The following is a 14,559-nucleotide window of genomic DNA, read 5'->3' as shown; positions in this document are numbered from 1 at the left end:
CAGCACAGCCTTTGCCTGGAGAAACACAGGGTGGGGGAAAATTAAGTCTTTCGCCTTTTTTTTTTTTTTTTTTTTTTTTAAAGTAAAATGGAGGGAAAATGAAAAAGTGGGAAAAGCGGGACTCCCTAGCGCAAAAGGACCGAGGAAACCCCGGGCCTAGGCTAGGCAAAGGTCTAAGGCGCCGTACCCCTAATCCCAACAGCTTTCCAGCAGGGGCCAGTCACCAGCATTCGTCAATTACTCTTTCGTTTGACCGTTTATGAGGGTGCACCGTGCCAGGAGGCAATGCAATACCTGGTCGATGCGTGGAGTGGACGGAGCAAGCCCCTCTTCCGACTCCCAGGCCTAAAAATCCATTTAATATATGGTCCTCGGGTAGAGGACGTATCAGATATTAAACTGATAAGAACAGATACTACACTTGATCTTAGCCAAAAGGCCGAGAAGCGATAACCTGAAATAGGCGCCGGGCCACGGGCCCTACCTTTTGAGGGTCCGGACTAGTGGACGGCGCTGACCGGCCGCCTTCACGCCCACACACCTTCTGTCATTCCACCAGCAAAAGAGCAGCTTTGCAAAGACAAAGCCTTCAAAAAATAAGTTGAACTTGTCAACGTTCCTCTCCACGGAAATCTTTAGTAAAAGGCGAAAGATTTGTACGTGAATGAAGAGAAACTCCAGCCCTGCTCGCCGGTCGCCCAGGCCTCCGTAGGCCACCGGCCGCTCAAGGAAGAGGGCTCGAGGTAGAGCGACGAAAACCTGCAGCAAAAGCGCCCTTGGGTCGTCGGGTGGGTGACGAGGCAGCACAGCCTTTGCCTGGAGAAACACAGGGTGGGGGAAAATTAAGTCTTTCGCCTTTTTTTTTTTTTTTTTTTTTTTAAAGTAAAATGGAGGGAAAATGAAAAAGTGGGAAAAGCGGGACTCCCTAGCGCAAAAGGACCGAGGAAACCCCGGGCCTAGGCTAGGCAAAGGTCTAAGGCGCCGTACCCCTAATCCCAACAGCTTTCCAGCAGGGGCCAGTCACCAGCATTCGTCAATTACTCTTTCGTTTGACCGTTTATGAGGGTGCACCGTGCCAGGAGGCAATGCAATACCTGGTCGATGCGTGGAGTGGACGGAGCAAGCCCCTCTTCCGACTCCCAGGCCTAAAAATCCATTTAATATATGGTCCTCGGGTAGAGGACGTATCAGATATTAAACTGATAAGAACAGATACTACACTTGATCTTAGCCAAAAGGCCGAGAAGCGATAACCTGAAATAGGCGCCGGGCCACGGGCCCTACCTTTTGAGGGTCCGGACTAGTGGACGGCGCTGACCGGCCGCCTTCACGCCCACACACCTTCTGTCATTCCACCAGCAAAAGAGCAGCTTTGCAAAGACAAAGCCTTCAAAAAATAAGTTGAACTTGTCAACGTTCCTCTCCACGGAAATCTTTAGTAAAAGGCGAAAGATTTGTACGTGAATGAAGAGAAACTCCAGCCCTGCTCGCCGGTCGCCCAGGCCTCCGTAGGCCACCGGCCGCTCAAGGAAGAGGGCTCGAGGTAGAGCGACGAAAACCTGCAGCAAAAGCGCCCTTGGGTCGTCGGGTGGGTGACGAGGCAGCACAGCCTTTGCCTGGAGAAACACAGGGTGGGGGAAAATTAAGTCTTTCGCCTTTTTTTTTTTTTTTTTTTTTAAAGTAAAATGGAGGGAAAATGAAAAAGCGGGAAAAGCGGGACTCCCTAGCGCAAAAGGACCGAGGAAACCCCGGGCCTAGGCTAGGCAAAGGTCTAAGGCGCCGTACCCCTAATCCCAACAGCTTTCCAGCAGGGGCCAGTCACCAGCATTCGTCAATTACTCTTTCGTTTGACCGTTTATGAGGGTGCACCGTGCCAGGAGGCAATGCAATACCTGGTCGATGCGTGGAGTGGACGGAGCAAGCCCCTCTTCCGACTCCCAGGCCTAAAAATCCATTTAATATATGGTCCTCGGGTAGAGGACGTATCAGATATTAAACTGATAAGAACAGATTTTTTTTTTTTTTTTTTTTTTTTTTTTTTTATTAGAAAAATATTTTCTTCATTACATCATTCAGTCCACAAATAACCACCACCACTCCCCACTCTAGTGCTCATTGTCCATGTGTCTCTCGCTACCCTGGCCTACCCTCCCCTTTTTCCAAAAGAGGGCTGGCTTTTTCCAGTTTCTTGAGGAAGATTTCGAACAGGGCCCTCGGAGAGCGCCAGGCTCTCTTCTTGCGCAGACACCAGTTTCTTCTTCCCCAGAGAACTTTTTTGGCGGTGGAAATTACTAGCCACTGCTTGCTCTGCTCAGCTATTCCTTTTCCCAACAGGACCAGGTCTTGACTCCAAGGGGGACCCTTCCCCCCCGACCACCAGTCCAGCACCAGGTCCCAAAAGGCCGCTACCTCCGGGCATGTCCACAGAGCATGAGCGATTGTTTCCTCTTCTCCACACTCTGCTGGGCAAAGCGGAGTTACACGCTGCCCGTGCCGGTGCAACCTTTCCCGTACTGGAAGCCTTCCCAGGGCAGCCAGCCAGTGGATGTGTTTGCTCTGCCCATCCAGCCACTTGGGCTGCAATGATTTCCAGTTCACGTCTCCTCTCGGCCTGTCCCCTGGAAGTCTTGCAACAAACTCGCTCAGCCACTGTTGGTACAGTGCTCGGTGTTTCAAGACTGAATCTTGCACCAAGCACCACCGGTATTTTCTGACATATTTCTTTGCTTGGCTGTAATGTTCAGGGGCTTCTTCGGACCACGGTTCGGTCCCACGCCATGGCACGACCTCTCGGAGGGAGAAGCCGAACCAGAACCTGGCAAACAGGGACGCCGGGTGTCCGGCGCCCCCCCGGACCAAACCCGCCAGGTTGGCAATGTACAGTGCCATGAGTTTCAGGTGCGCGCAGACCATGCCCCTCCCCCCCCGGCTTGTGTCCAGGTACATTGTACCTCGCGACACCAGTTCAGCCGTACCACTCCACACAAAACGGAACAAAATCCGCTCTAACCTTCTTCCCAACTGGTAGGGGATCGGATACATATATGCCAGGTGGACCAGTCTGGCCATGAGGTCGCACTTCACTGCAATCACCCGTCCCAGCAGGGTCAGGTTTCTTGAGGCCCACTTTGCTGCCCTCACCTGCACTCCTACCAAGGCTTCTTGCCATGTTTTGCGGGCACCACCAGTTCGCCAAATGCGTAGCCCTAGGACCCGGAGGCCATCCTCACAGCGAGCATAGCCCTCTGGAGCGATCTTCCTATCTTTCCATGCTCCAAGGAACATAATCGACGATTTGGCCTTGTTCACCCGGGCCCCAGTGGCGGCTTCAAAATCCGACAAGACTTGGTCTATGGCTTGTAGGTCACCTTCTGTACCCAGGAAGGCGGTGGCGTCATCCGCGTAGGCCGAGACTTTCGCGCTGACTCCCCGTCCCCCAGGGATGTGGAGACCTTTGAACTTGGGCTCAGCTTGCAGTCTTGCGAGAAGAGGTTCCAGGTACATCACATATAAGAGCGGAGACAGCGGACACCCTTGTCTGACCCCTCCGACCTGAGCGACTGGTCTCGACAGATGGCCGTTCACTCCCACCCTACTTATTGCTCCAGCGTATAACAGGCGGATCCAGGCTACGAAACTTGGGCCAAAGCCCATTCTCTTTAGAATTCCAAAGAGGAAGGTATGGTTGACCCGATCAAAAGCCTTTTCTTGGTCTAAATTTAACAGAGCTAGCGGGAGATTCCGCTGCTGGGCCCATGCCACTGCGTCCCGGATCAAGGCCAAGTTGAAAGCGCTTGTCCGACCCGGGATTGCACAGGTCTGATCCGGGTGGATCACTGAACTGATCACCCTTCTGAGCCTTAGCGAGAGGAGCTTAGCTAAAATTTTGTAGTCTGTGCCGAGCAGGCTGATGGGCCTCCAATTTGTCAGATCTCTTTTGTCCCCTTTTTTGTGGATTAGAGTGACCTGGCCCGTCCTTAAAGTTGTAGGTAAAAGGCCTCTCTCGATTGCCTCAAGGTAGACTTTTAATAATTCTGGACCTACCTCTGGCCAGAAAGTGATGTACCACTCCACTGGAAGCCCATCACCCCCTGGGGAGATGCTCTTCCGCATTGCATACACCGCCTGTTCGATTTCCTCCAAGGTGAGCGGAATTTCTAGCTCCTCCTGCTCGTCGGCCGGCAAAGCCTGGCGTAGGGCACCCTCAAAGCCAGAGGCCCCGCCTTCCAGCACTGGCCTCTCAGCGAAGAGGTCCCCGTAAAAGTCTTGGACCATCTCTAGCATGCCCTTCACTGTTTCTTCGCGCCTTGTCCCCTTCACTAGCTCTGCCATATAGGCTTTCTGCTGACGTGCCCTGACTTGATTGAAGAAGAAACGGGATGGGCGCTCGCCCTCCCGGATCTTCTGAAGCCCGGCTTGAAGGCAGTAGCTCCGCGCCTTGGCCTCATACCAGGCTCGAAGGGCGGTGCTCGCCTGCTTCATCGCCTGCACATCTCCGTTCTGCCATGCCTCTTGTAGAGCTTCAGACCACTCTTTGGCTCTTTGCCTTTTAACTCGAGCCTGTTCTTTTCCCCACTGCTGACAGAAGGCTGCAGTTCTTTTCTTGCAGTCTTCCCACCAGTCTCCCTGCGTGCTGTAAAGGCCCTTCAGGGCCTTCCAGCTCTGCAGGAGGCTTCGGAGTGTTTGGCAGAACTCTGGGTCACCGAGAGAGGAGACATTCAGCCTCCATCGCCCCGGACCCCATGACTCTGTCCCTGTCTCAACGCTGGCGGCCACTAGGCAATGGTCCGAACTCCAAAACGGGCAGAGCGTCCCCTGGCTTACCTTAACCTTCTCCCGGACAAACAGGTAGTCCAAACGGGAAGAGTTCCCCCGGGTATTTCTCCAGGTGTTACAAGGGGGACCTGGTCCTGCAGTTTTCATAGCGTCTTTCAAGCCAGCGCCGGCTAGGAGGGCGCTGAGGTCTCGGTCTTTTCCGACCTCAATGTTAAAGTCGCCCCCGACCCACTTCTCTCTGTTAGTGCAGAGCAGCGGCTCCAAAATCTGGAAAAAGCCAGCTCTCCGTCCCGCAACTGCTGGCGCATAGACGCACACCGCCCTAAACGGAACGCTCCGCCAGTGTCCGTCCACGACCAGCACCCTCCCTGGAACCACTACTATCCCTTCCCCCACTACAAATTCCCAGGATCTGAAGAGGATCCCAACCCCATCCGCTTTCCCCTCCCCCGGCCCCCACACTGCGGGGCCTGCCTTCCAGTCCTTAGAAAATCGATCTCCCTCGTCTTTCGTACGCAGGTGGCACTCTTGCAAAAAGACGACGTCTACTTGCTGATCCTCCAGTGTCTGGAAAACAGCGCAGCGTCTCTTCTCCTGCCTTAGGCCCCTGACGTTCAGAGTGGCCAGTGTCAGACACGCTGGTCCACTCTGCCCTGGTCCCCTCCCCTTCATTTTGTTGTTTCACCCCCCCCTTCCACTCCTCCCTGGTCGGGCCTATGCCGCCCTCTCCCCCTACCCAAACCTTTTAAAGACCGCACTTCCACCCCTTTCTGTCTCCAACTGTCGAGGGACGCGCTATCGCTGTCAATGAGCTCCTGCTCCTTGTCTTCCTCTGAAGAGTCCTCGGAGCTCAGCTCTTCCTCGTTTGTGCCCTCCTCATCCCTTGTATCTTCCTTTGGGGCCTCCTGCGGCCCTATCTTGGTCTTCTTCCTGCCCTTCTCGCCTGGACTCTCAGCGCTGGGGTTCCTGCGTCGGCTGGGCGCTGGAACACTGTCCTTCCCCGCCGTCATGGTCTGATCCTCTGCCTCCTTTAACTCAGCCCAGCTCCTGGAGACTGTGCCTCCCTGTGGCGTTTCTTCCACCTGGTCTTGCCTGGTGAGCTGGCTTTCACGGGTGCTCCCTTGTGCTTGCTCTGCCTCCTCCGACCTTGGTTCGCTTTGGGGGTGCTCGCTGTTCTGGTTCTGGAGTGGGGGTTCCGGCTCCTCCGTCTCTCTCTCCAGGTTGGTGCTAAACAGGTTGGTCAGAGTACCTCTCTCTCTAGGGCAGGAGCGGTACAGGTGACCATCACTCCCGCAGAGGCTACATTGCTTTGGGGCCGTACAGCTCGCTGCTAAATGGCCCTCCTGTCTGCAGAACCGGCACCGCAATCCCTCGCAGTTTTCTTTAGTGTGCCCACGCCCCCCGCATCGTCGACAATAAATTGGCTGTCCTGGGTACCACAAAAAGCCTCGGTTGGGCCCAATCGCGAAGCTTCCTGGCGGGTGCAATCGCCCATCAGGAGAACCGGGATCTTTTCGCAGCTTAACCATGTACTTCCGCCTTCCAGACCAAATGCCAAAGCGGTCTCGGAGCATTTCGCCCTCCGATACCGTCTCGCAGTAGCGCCCCAGGAACGACCGGATGACTTCTTCTGGCAGTAAGGGGTTGTACGCATGGAAAACAAGGGGTACCTGTTCCATGGCGAAAAGCGGGTTGATCCTCAGTCCTTTCAAAGCCTGATGATCCGGAGAGGTGTTGCACCTCTCATGTACGTCGATGCAGCAGCGAAGGGAAGTGAAGGTCACGTCGACGAAACCAGCCCTGGAAAAATCCTGCAGGCAAAACACAGCACTGGGCAACACTCCAGCCAGCTCCCGTAGAATCCGCAACACGACCCATTCTTTTCCAAACCGTCTCCTAGTCTCCTCACCAGCATCTTCTTGTAACTTAAACCTTAACGAGTCCTTCAGCCGCGCCGTCTTGGCCGGCATTCCGTCGCCTCCTCGCACCATCTTGATCTTAGCCAAAAGGCCGAGAAGCGATAACCTGAAATAGGCGCCGGGCCACGGGCCCTACCTTTTGAGGGTCCGGACTAGTGGACGGCGCTGACCGGCCGCCTTCACGCCCACACACCTTCTGTCATTCCACCAGCAAAAGAGCAGCTTTGCAAAGACAAAGCCTTCAAAAAATAAGTTGAACTTGTCAACGTTCCTCTCCACGGAAATCTTTAGTAAAAGGCGAAAGATTTGTACGTGAATGAAGAGAAACTCCAGCCCTGCTCGCCGGTCGCCCAGGCCTCCGTAGGCCACCGGCCGCTCAAGGAAGAGGGCTCGAGGTAGAGCGACGAAAACCTGCAGCAAAAGCGCCCTTGGGTCGTCGGGTGGGTGACGAGGCAGCACAGCCTTTGCCTGGAGAAACACAGGGTGGGGGAAAATTAAGTCTTTCGCCTTTTTTTTTTTTTTTTTTTTTTTTAAAGTGAAATGGAGGGAAAATGAAAAAGCGGGAAAAGCGGGACTCCCTAGCGCAAAAGGACCGAGGAAATCCCGGGCCTAGGCTAGGCAAAGGTCTAAGGCGCCGTACCCCTAATCCCAACAGCTTTCCAGCAGGGGCCAGTCACCAGCATTCGTCAACTACTCTTTCGTTTGACCGTTTATGAGGGTGCACCGTGCCAGGAGGCAATGCAATACCTGGTCGATGCGTGGAGTGGACGGAGCAAGCCCCTCTTCCGACTCCCAGGCCTAAAAATCCATTTAATATATGGTCCTCGGGTAGAGGACGTATCAGATATTAAACTGATAAGAACAGATTTTTTTTTATTTTTTTATTTTTTTTTTTTTTACAAAAGTTTATTTACACACATTTTCACACAAAACAAACTATTTACAGAATAATAATTTTCATTTCTTTCCCACCACCGTTGTCACATTCATTGTAATCATCATGTTTTTTTCCCATACACATATCCCATATTCTTCCCCACTTTTCCTTCCCCTTTTCCCACCCCAAGTCCATTTCATCTTCTTTCATTCTTGTCTTCATTTCCCATTCGGCTTTCTTGACTATCCCCATCACTCCCTTTCCTTTCCCTTCCTTCACTTCGGCCTGTCTATCCTCCCATATCCCTCTCTTAACCAGGCTTATTGTTAGCCACAACATGAATCTGCTTCTCCCTTTTCCCATTCCTCCTATTCCTTTGTCTACAACCTCCCATGTTACTCTAAACCCCCTTCTTATATTATCCAACCATGTTCCCACCTTTTGCCATACTTCCCTAGCTACCTTACATTCCCAAAATACATGTATTATTGATTCCTCCCTTCCACACCCCTCTCTCGGACACACATTTGTCTTGCTTATCCCGTGTCTGTACATTATTTCTTTTACTGGTAATTTCCTGTGTACTATTTGCCAGTTTATATCTTTTAAACTGTTTTCCAGCCCTAGTGGTTGTACTCTTGTCCACACTGTCCCTGCTTCTATTCTTTTGTTGCTTTCTCTTACCCTTCTACTCCTAACTTCCTCATATACTCTTTTGTGACTTGTGCATATGTTTCTGTCTTTCCCCTCTCTATTTACCTTTAACCACTTGGCAGCCTGCCCATAATGCCATGGCAGCTGCTCCGCCCTTGGACCTCTGTTGTCCCACTCCATGACACCCCGTGCGTGGTATGCGAAATATAATTTTAGAAAGTACCATCCTGGGTGTTGTCCCTCCTTTGCTAGCTCCTGCATTATGTTTGCCACAAAAATACAGTCCAATTTTAATCCTACATCTAAAACCCCTCTCCCCCCTTCCTCTATTTTCCTATACATTATCTCCCTTGTTACATATTCATACTTTCCTCCCCACATGAACCGAAATACTTCCCTTTGTACCCACCTCCTTCCACTCACTGGTAGTGGATAGATGTATGCCAGGTACATCAGAAAGGGAAGCACCTCCGTTTTAATTATCAGACTCCTCCCTATATACGACAGTTTCCTCCCGGTCCATAGTCCTAGCTTTTGTTTCACCTTTATTAACCTCTCTCCCCAATTCAACCCTGCTGCTCCCTGGTTTTCAAATTTTACCCCTAGAATCTTTATTGGCCCTTCACTTACCTCCAACCCTCCCACCAAATCTTTTCTATCTTTCACTGTCCCAAAAAATTTTAACTTACATTTTTCCCTATTCAATTTCGCCCCAGACCCCATCCCGAATTTTTCCACTATGTCCAATGTTCTCTCTATATCACTATCTATTCTACCCAAAATTGTCATGTCGTCTGCATACTGTGTTACCTTCACCCTATACCCACCTGCTCCCGGCACCAAAACCCCTACTATCTCCCTGTCTTTTCTAATCTTTTCCGCCAGCGGCTCCATGTACATTATGAATAGAAGTGGCGATAACGGACACCCCTGTAATATACCCCCCTCTGTCTCAAAACTCCTCCCTAGATACCCGTTCATATTTACTCTACTGTATGTCCTTCTGTACATTGTTTTAACCCATCTGACCAGTTTTTCTCCCATCCCCATCTTTTCCATGACTCTAAACAAAAATTCCCTGTCCACCCTGTCGAACGCCTTTGATTGGTCCAGGCTTGCTATCATCAATGGCAGCTTCCGGTCTCCTGACCATGCCACCACGTCCCTGATGAGCTGTAGATTCCACCTTGTGCTTCTACCCTCTATTCCACATGTCTGGTCTACATGTATGACATGTGGCAGTGCCTTCCTCAACCTCCCTGCCAATATTTTCGCCATTATTTTACTGTCCACCCCCAACATCGATAATGGCCTATAATTATCTAAATTTTCCCTTTCCCCCTTTTTGTATATTGGTGTTACTACCTCTGTCGCCATTGTTCCTTTCATTTCCCCTTTCTCCAGTATTTTGTTAAACACTTCTGTTAGGTCTCCGCTTACCTCCTCCTTAAACCTTTTGTAAAACTCTCCCGGTATTCCATCTATCCCTGGTACCTTACCCTTTTTCAGACTTTTTATTGCCTCCTTCACCTCCTCCTCCCTTATGCTTTTATTTATTTCCTGCTTTATGTCCCTAGGCACCTCCTTTTCTAGTTCTTTTATAAATTCATCCCCTACTTCTACCTCCACTTCCCTCTCCCTAAAATACCTCCTATAATACTCTGTCCCTATCTGCAGCATCTCCTCATTTTGTACTTTTACCTGTCCCTGCTCATCCCTTATTCCCTCTATCCCTCTCTCTTCTCTTCTTTCTCTAGCTTTCCCTATCCAATATGTATCTACTCTTTCCCTTCTCTCCCTAAACTCCTGTCCTGCCATTAACATATACTTCTCTGCTCTTCCCTCATATATCTTCCTTATCTGTCCCTGTACTATTTCTACTCTATCTCTGTCCACCTCCTTCCCTTCGTTCTCTTTCTCCTTTTCCTTTGCTAGTTCCCCCCACATTTCCCTTAAATTCCCCTTTTCCTCCTTTATCCTCTCCCTACTCTTCCATAGCCCCCACTGCTTTATCCTTTTCTTCGCTATCTCCCACCACTCTATAATGCCCTCACACAGCCCTTTTAATCCCCTAACCCCTTCCCAAAACACTCTAAATTCCTCTTCTATCCCCTTTTTCTCTAATATTTTGACATTTAATTTCCAGTACCCTGTCCCATATTTTCTTCCTCTCACTTTTACCTCAGCCATCACCAGGTCATGGTCAGAAAAGTTCACACTTCTTGTTTCCCCTGCCACTACTTCCATACTTCTGCTCACGAGAATCCCATCCAGTCTACTTTCATCCCCCCTTGTATTCCTCCATGTTGGTCCTTCCATTCCCCTTCCTACCTTCCTTCCTATGTCCACTAACTTATGTGTTTTAATTATATCTGCAATTATTCCTGTTACTTCGTCTCCTGCTCCTGCCAGATTAATATTAAAGTCCCCTCCCATAACCAAAAAATTACTTGTTGCACCTAATAGCTTGACATCCTCGTAAAAAACCCTTTTGTCTTTTAAATGTTGTGGTCCGTATATATTCAAAATCCTCATCTTTACACCCCCCCAACGTAAATCCACTCCAACCATCCTCCCCACTTCACCTCCTATAATTTGTTTAATGTTCATTTCCCATCCCTTAAACAAAATCCCAACTCCACTTGAGTGTACCCCCCCTATGGACCACACAGATTTCCCCCTCCCCCAATCCTTTTGAAATCTTTTAATGTCCTTTAAATCCTTTAGATGCGCTTCCTGAATAAAACAAATGTCCAAACTTAAATCTTCTATGAACCTAAAAACCAAATTTCTTTTTTCCACATTTTTCAGTCCTCTGGTGTTAAACGTCCCTATTTTTAGTGTCCTTTCCATACTGTTTTTCTTTATGTCTGTTCCATTCCGTTAGTCCCTTCATCGCTCCCTTGAGTCTTCCTTAGGTCTTCTGACCCTGTTACAGTATTCATACTCACCCCTTCTGCTCCGGAGTATGTCATAGGTATTTTCTGTACCTCATCGTTTAGACTGTTTAGTATGTCTTCATAGAGCTGCTCTGTCTCCTCTTCCTCTCCTTCCATTATCTGGCTCCAGCTTATCCCTCCGGGGCGTGTTCTTCTAACTGGTCCAGCCCCCAGCTCATCCCCAGTAAATGGGCGTTTGCCTGCCGTTTGTTGCTCCACCTCCCTACAGGGGGCACCTTCTTTCTCTCGTCCCTCTTTTGCCTCTTGTGTCTCCTTCTTTCCTTTTCCTTCCTTCAGCTCTTTGGTTTTCTTTGTCTTCGTTCCCGCTCTTTTCTCAGACGTCAGTGCGATTGGTTCAGCCTGTCCTGCTTCTCCACACACCTGCTCCTCCCCTATTGTTCCATGTGCTTCACTCTGTCTTTTCAAACTTTTTGCCTCCACCTGCGTTTCCATTTCTCCTTCCAAAAAGTCTGAGGAGAACAGCTCCGCGAATGTTCTTTTCTTTGTGGGGCAGCTCTTGTACAGGTGGTCTTCACCATCACACAAGCTACATTTCTTGGGGCTTTTGCAGTTAAAGGTTCCGTGCTCCTCTGACCCACAGTGTCTGCATCTTTGGCTGCTTGTACAGGTAGCCTTTGTGTGGCCTACCGCTCCACACTTCCAACAGTGCATAGGTTGTCCCGGGTAGAAAAGAAAGCCTCTATGTGGCCCGATCGCAAAGGATCCAGGAGGATGTGCCACTCCACCCGGAGCCCCCGGATCTGGTCGGAACTTTACCCTGTACCTTCTCCTCCCATTCCATATTCCAAACTGGTTGAGTACCTTCTGTCCCCCTTCCACATTTAAACAGTATCTTTGCAGGTAGTGCTTAATGTCTTCCTCCTCAACAAACGGATTGTACATATGTACTGTAACATTAACCTCCTCCCAGATGTACATCGCTCTCACCTTTAGTCCCCCGATGGCCGGATGATCTTTTCTTCTTTCCCACGTAGCTAAAAAGTCTTGGCATGTTTCCATGTCTTGGTAAGTGATATCCACGTAGCCAGCAGACGTAAAGTCTTGAAGACAAAAGATGTTTTCCGTCTGTTGCCTACAAATGTCTCGTAAGATTCCTTGTACAATTTTCTGTAAAGTAAATCCAGCTCTCTGTGCCTCGGTGCTTGTCTCATTCAATTCAATTCTGACAGAATTTCTAAGCCGCATCAACCTGACCGGCATACGCACATTGTTGAACGCCATCTCTGATAAGAACAGATACTACACTTGATCTTAGCCAAAAGGCCGAGAAGCGATAACCTGAAATAGGCGCCGGGCCACGGGCCCTACCTTTTGAGGGTCCGGACTAGTGGACGGCGCTGACCGGCCGCCTTCACGCCCACACACCTTCTGTCATTCCACCAGCAAAAGAGCAGCTTTGCAAAGACAAAGCCTTCAAAAAATAAGTTGAACTTGTCAACGTTCCTCTCCACGGAAATCTTTAGTAAAAGGCGAAAGATTTGTACGTGAATGAAGAGAAACTCCAGCCCTGCTCGCCGGTCGCCCAGGCCTCCGTAGGCCACCGGCCGCTCAAGGAAGAGGGCTCGAGGTAGAGCGACGAAAACCTGCAGCAAAAGCGCCCTTGGGTCGTCGGGTGGGTGACGAGGCAGCACAGCCTTTGCCTGGAGAAACACAGGGTGGGGGAAAATTAAGTCTTTCGCCTTTTTTTTTTTTTTTTTTTTTTTTAAAGTAAAATGGAGGGAAAATGAAAAAGTGGGAAAAGCGGGACTCCCTAGCGCAAAAGGACCGAGGAAACCCCGGGCCTAGGCTAGGCAAAGGTCTAAGGCGCCGTACCCCTAATCCCAACAGCTTTCAAGCAGGGGCCAGTCACCAGCATTCGTCAATTACTCTTTCGTTTGACCGTTTATGAGGGTGCACCGTGCCAGGAGGCAATGCAATACCTGGTCGATGCGTGGAGTGGACGGAGCAAGCCCCTCTTCCGACTCCCAGGCCTAAAAATCCATTTAATATATGGTCCTCGGGTAGAGGACGTATCAGATATTAAACTGATAAGAACAGATACTACACTTGATCTTAGCCAAAAGGCCGAGAAGCGATAACCTGAAATAGGCGCCGGGCCACGGGCCCTACCTTTTGAGGGTCCGGACTAGTGGACGGCGCTGACCGGCCGCCTTCACGCCCACACACCTTCTGTCATTCCACCAGCAAAAGAGCAGCTTTGCAAAGACAAAGCCTTCAAAAAATAAGTTGAACTTGTCAACGTTCCTCTCCACGGAAATCTTTAGTAAAAGGCGAAAGATTTGTACGTGAATGAAGAGAAACTCCAGCCCTGCTCGCCGGTCGCCCAGGCCTCCGTAGGCCACCGGCCGCTCAAGGAAGAGGGCTCGAGGTAGAGCGACGAAAACCTGCAGCAAAAGCGCCCTTGGGTCGTCGGGTGGGTGACGAGGCAGCACAGCCTTTGCCTGGAGAAACACAGGGTGGGGGAAAATTAAGTCTTTCGCCTTTTTTTTTTTTTTTTTTTTTTTAAAGTAAAATGGAGGGAAAATGAAAAAGTGGGAAAAGCGGGACTCCCTAGCGCAAAAGGACCGAGGAAACCCCGGGCCTAGGCTAGGCAAAGGTCTAAGGCGCCGTACCCCTAATCCCAACAGCTTTCCAGCAGGGGCCAGTCACCAGCATTCGTCAATTACTCTTTCGTTTGACCGTTTATGAGGGTGCACCGTGCCAGGAGGCAATGCAATACCTGGTCGATGCGTGGAGTGGACGGAGCAAGCCCCTCTTCCGACTCCCAGGCCTAAAAATCCATTTAATATATGGTCCTCGGGTAGAGGACGTATCAGATATTAAACTGATAAGAACAGATACTACACTTGATCTTAGCCAAAAGGCCGAGAAGCGATAACCTGAAATAGGCGCCGGGCCACGGGCCCTACCTTTTGAGGGTCCGGACTAGTGGACGGCGCTGACCGGCCGCCTTCACGCCCACACACCTTCTGTCATTCCACCAGCAAAAGAGCAGCTTTGCAAAGACAAAGCCTTCAAAAAATAAGTTGAACTTGTCAACGTTCCTCTCCACGGAAATCTTTAGTAAAAGGCGAAAGATTTGTACGTGAATGAAGAGAAACTCCAGCCCTGCTCGCCGGTCGCCCAGGCCTCCGTAGGCCACCGGCCGCTCAAGGAAGAGGGCTCGAGGTAGAGCGACGAAAACCTGCAGCAAAAGCGCCCTTGGGTCGTCGGGTGGGTGACGAGGCAGCACAGCCTTTGCCTGGAGAAACACAGGGTGGGGGAAAATTAAGTCTTTCGCCTTTTTTTTTTTTTTTTTTTTTTTTAAAGTAAAATGGAGGGAAAATGAAAAAGTGGGAAAAGCGGGACTCCCTAGCGCAAAAGGACCGAGGAA

The 14,559-nt window shown here is 50.4% G+C and overlaps 12 non-coding genes and 1 pseudogene across 12 annotated transcripts; all 13 read right to left on the bottom strand.

Moving 5' to 3' along the window:
- Positions 1-260: 260 nt before the first annotated feature.
- On the bottom strand, positions 261-451 carry LOC134313257 (U2 spliceosomal RNA). Its single transcript, XR_010012145.1, has one exon. It is a non-coding gene; the product is annotated as a U2 spliceosomal RNA (small nuclear RNA).
- Positions 452-568: 117 nt separating this feature from the next.
- On the bottom strand, positions 569-683 carry LOC134312723 (U5 spliceosomal RNA). The gene has a single exon (XR_010011640.1). It is a non-coding gene; the product is annotated as a U5 spliceosomal RNA (small nuclear RNA).
- A 377-nt stretch (positions 684-1,060) lies between these two features.
- LOC134313255 (U2 spliceosomal RNA) lies at positions 1,061-1,251 on the bottom strand. The gene has a single exon (XR_010012144.1). It is a non-coding gene; the product is annotated as a U2 spliceosomal RNA (small nuclear RNA).
- Positions 1,252-1,368: 117 nt separating this feature from the next.
- Positions 1,369-1,483, bottom strand: LOC134312722 (U5 spliceosomal RNA). The gene has a single exon (XR_010011639.1). It is a non-coding gene; the product is annotated as a U5 spliceosomal RNA (small nuclear RNA).
- A 375-nt stretch (positions 1,484-1,858) lies between these two features.
- Positions 1,859-2,055, bottom strand: LOC134312596 (U2 spliceosomal RNA). The gene has a single exon (XR_010011577.1). It is a non-coding gene; the product is annotated as a U2 spliceosomal RNA (small nuclear RNA).
- Positions 2,056-6,915: 4,860 nt separating this feature from the next.
- On the bottom strand, positions 6,916-7,030 carry LOC134312721 (U5 spliceosomal RNA). Its single transcript, XR_010011638.1, has one exon. It is a non-coding gene; the product is annotated as a U5 spliceosomal RNA (small nuclear RNA).
- A 378-nt stretch (positions 7,031-7,408) lies between these two features.
- LOC134312600 (U2 spliceosomal RNA) lies at positions 7,409-7,605 on the bottom strand. Its single transcript, XR_010011581.1, has one exon. It is a non-coding gene; the product is annotated as a U2 spliceosomal RNA (small nuclear RNA).
- Positions 7,606-12,323: 4,718 nt separating this feature from the next.
- Positions 12,324-12,461, bottom strand: LOC134312655 (U2 spliceosomal RNA; annotated as a pseudogene).
- Positions 12,462-12,578: 117 nt separating this feature from the next.
- On the bottom strand, positions 12,579-12,693 carry LOC134312718 (U5 spliceosomal RNA). Its single transcript, XR_010011636.1, has one exon. It is a non-coding gene; the product is annotated as a U5 spliceosomal RNA (small nuclear RNA).
- A 378-nt stretch (positions 12,694-13,071) lies between these two features.
- Positions 13,072-13,262, bottom strand: LOC134313254 (U2 spliceosomal RNA). Its single transcript, XR_010012143.1, has one exon. It is a non-coding gene; the product is annotated as a U2 spliceosomal RNA (small nuclear RNA).
- A 117-nt stretch (positions 13,263-13,379) lies between these two features.
- On the bottom strand, positions 13,380-13,494 carry LOC134312717 (U5 spliceosomal RNA). Its single transcript, XR_010011635.1, has one exon. It is a non-coding gene; the product is annotated as a U5 spliceosomal RNA (small nuclear RNA).
- A 377-nt stretch (positions 13,495-13,871) lies between these two features.
- On the bottom strand, positions 13,872-14,062 carry LOC134313253 (U2 spliceosomal RNA). The gene has a single exon (XR_010012142.1). It is a non-coding gene; the product is annotated as a U2 spliceosomal RNA (small nuclear RNA).
- Positions 14,063-14,179: 117 nt separating this feature from the next.
- LOC134312716 (U5 spliceosomal RNA) lies at positions 14,180-14,294 on the bottom strand. The gene has a single exon (XR_010011634.1). It is a non-coding gene; the product is annotated as a U5 spliceosomal RNA (small nuclear RNA).
- Positions 14,295-14,559: the final 265 nt, after the last annotated feature.

The sequence above is a fragment of the Trichomycterus rosablanca genome, chromosome 4, assembly GCF_030014385.1.
Source record: "Trichomycterus rosablanca isolate fTriRos1 chromosome 4, fTriRos1.hap1, whole genome shotgun sequence".
NCBI lineage: Eukaryota > Metazoa > Chordata > Actinopteri > Siluriformes > Trichomycteridae > Trichomycterus > Trichomycterus rosablanca.
Note: the sequence above shows the minus strand (reverse complement) of the source record. Positions and strands in the feature narration are given on the sequence as shown.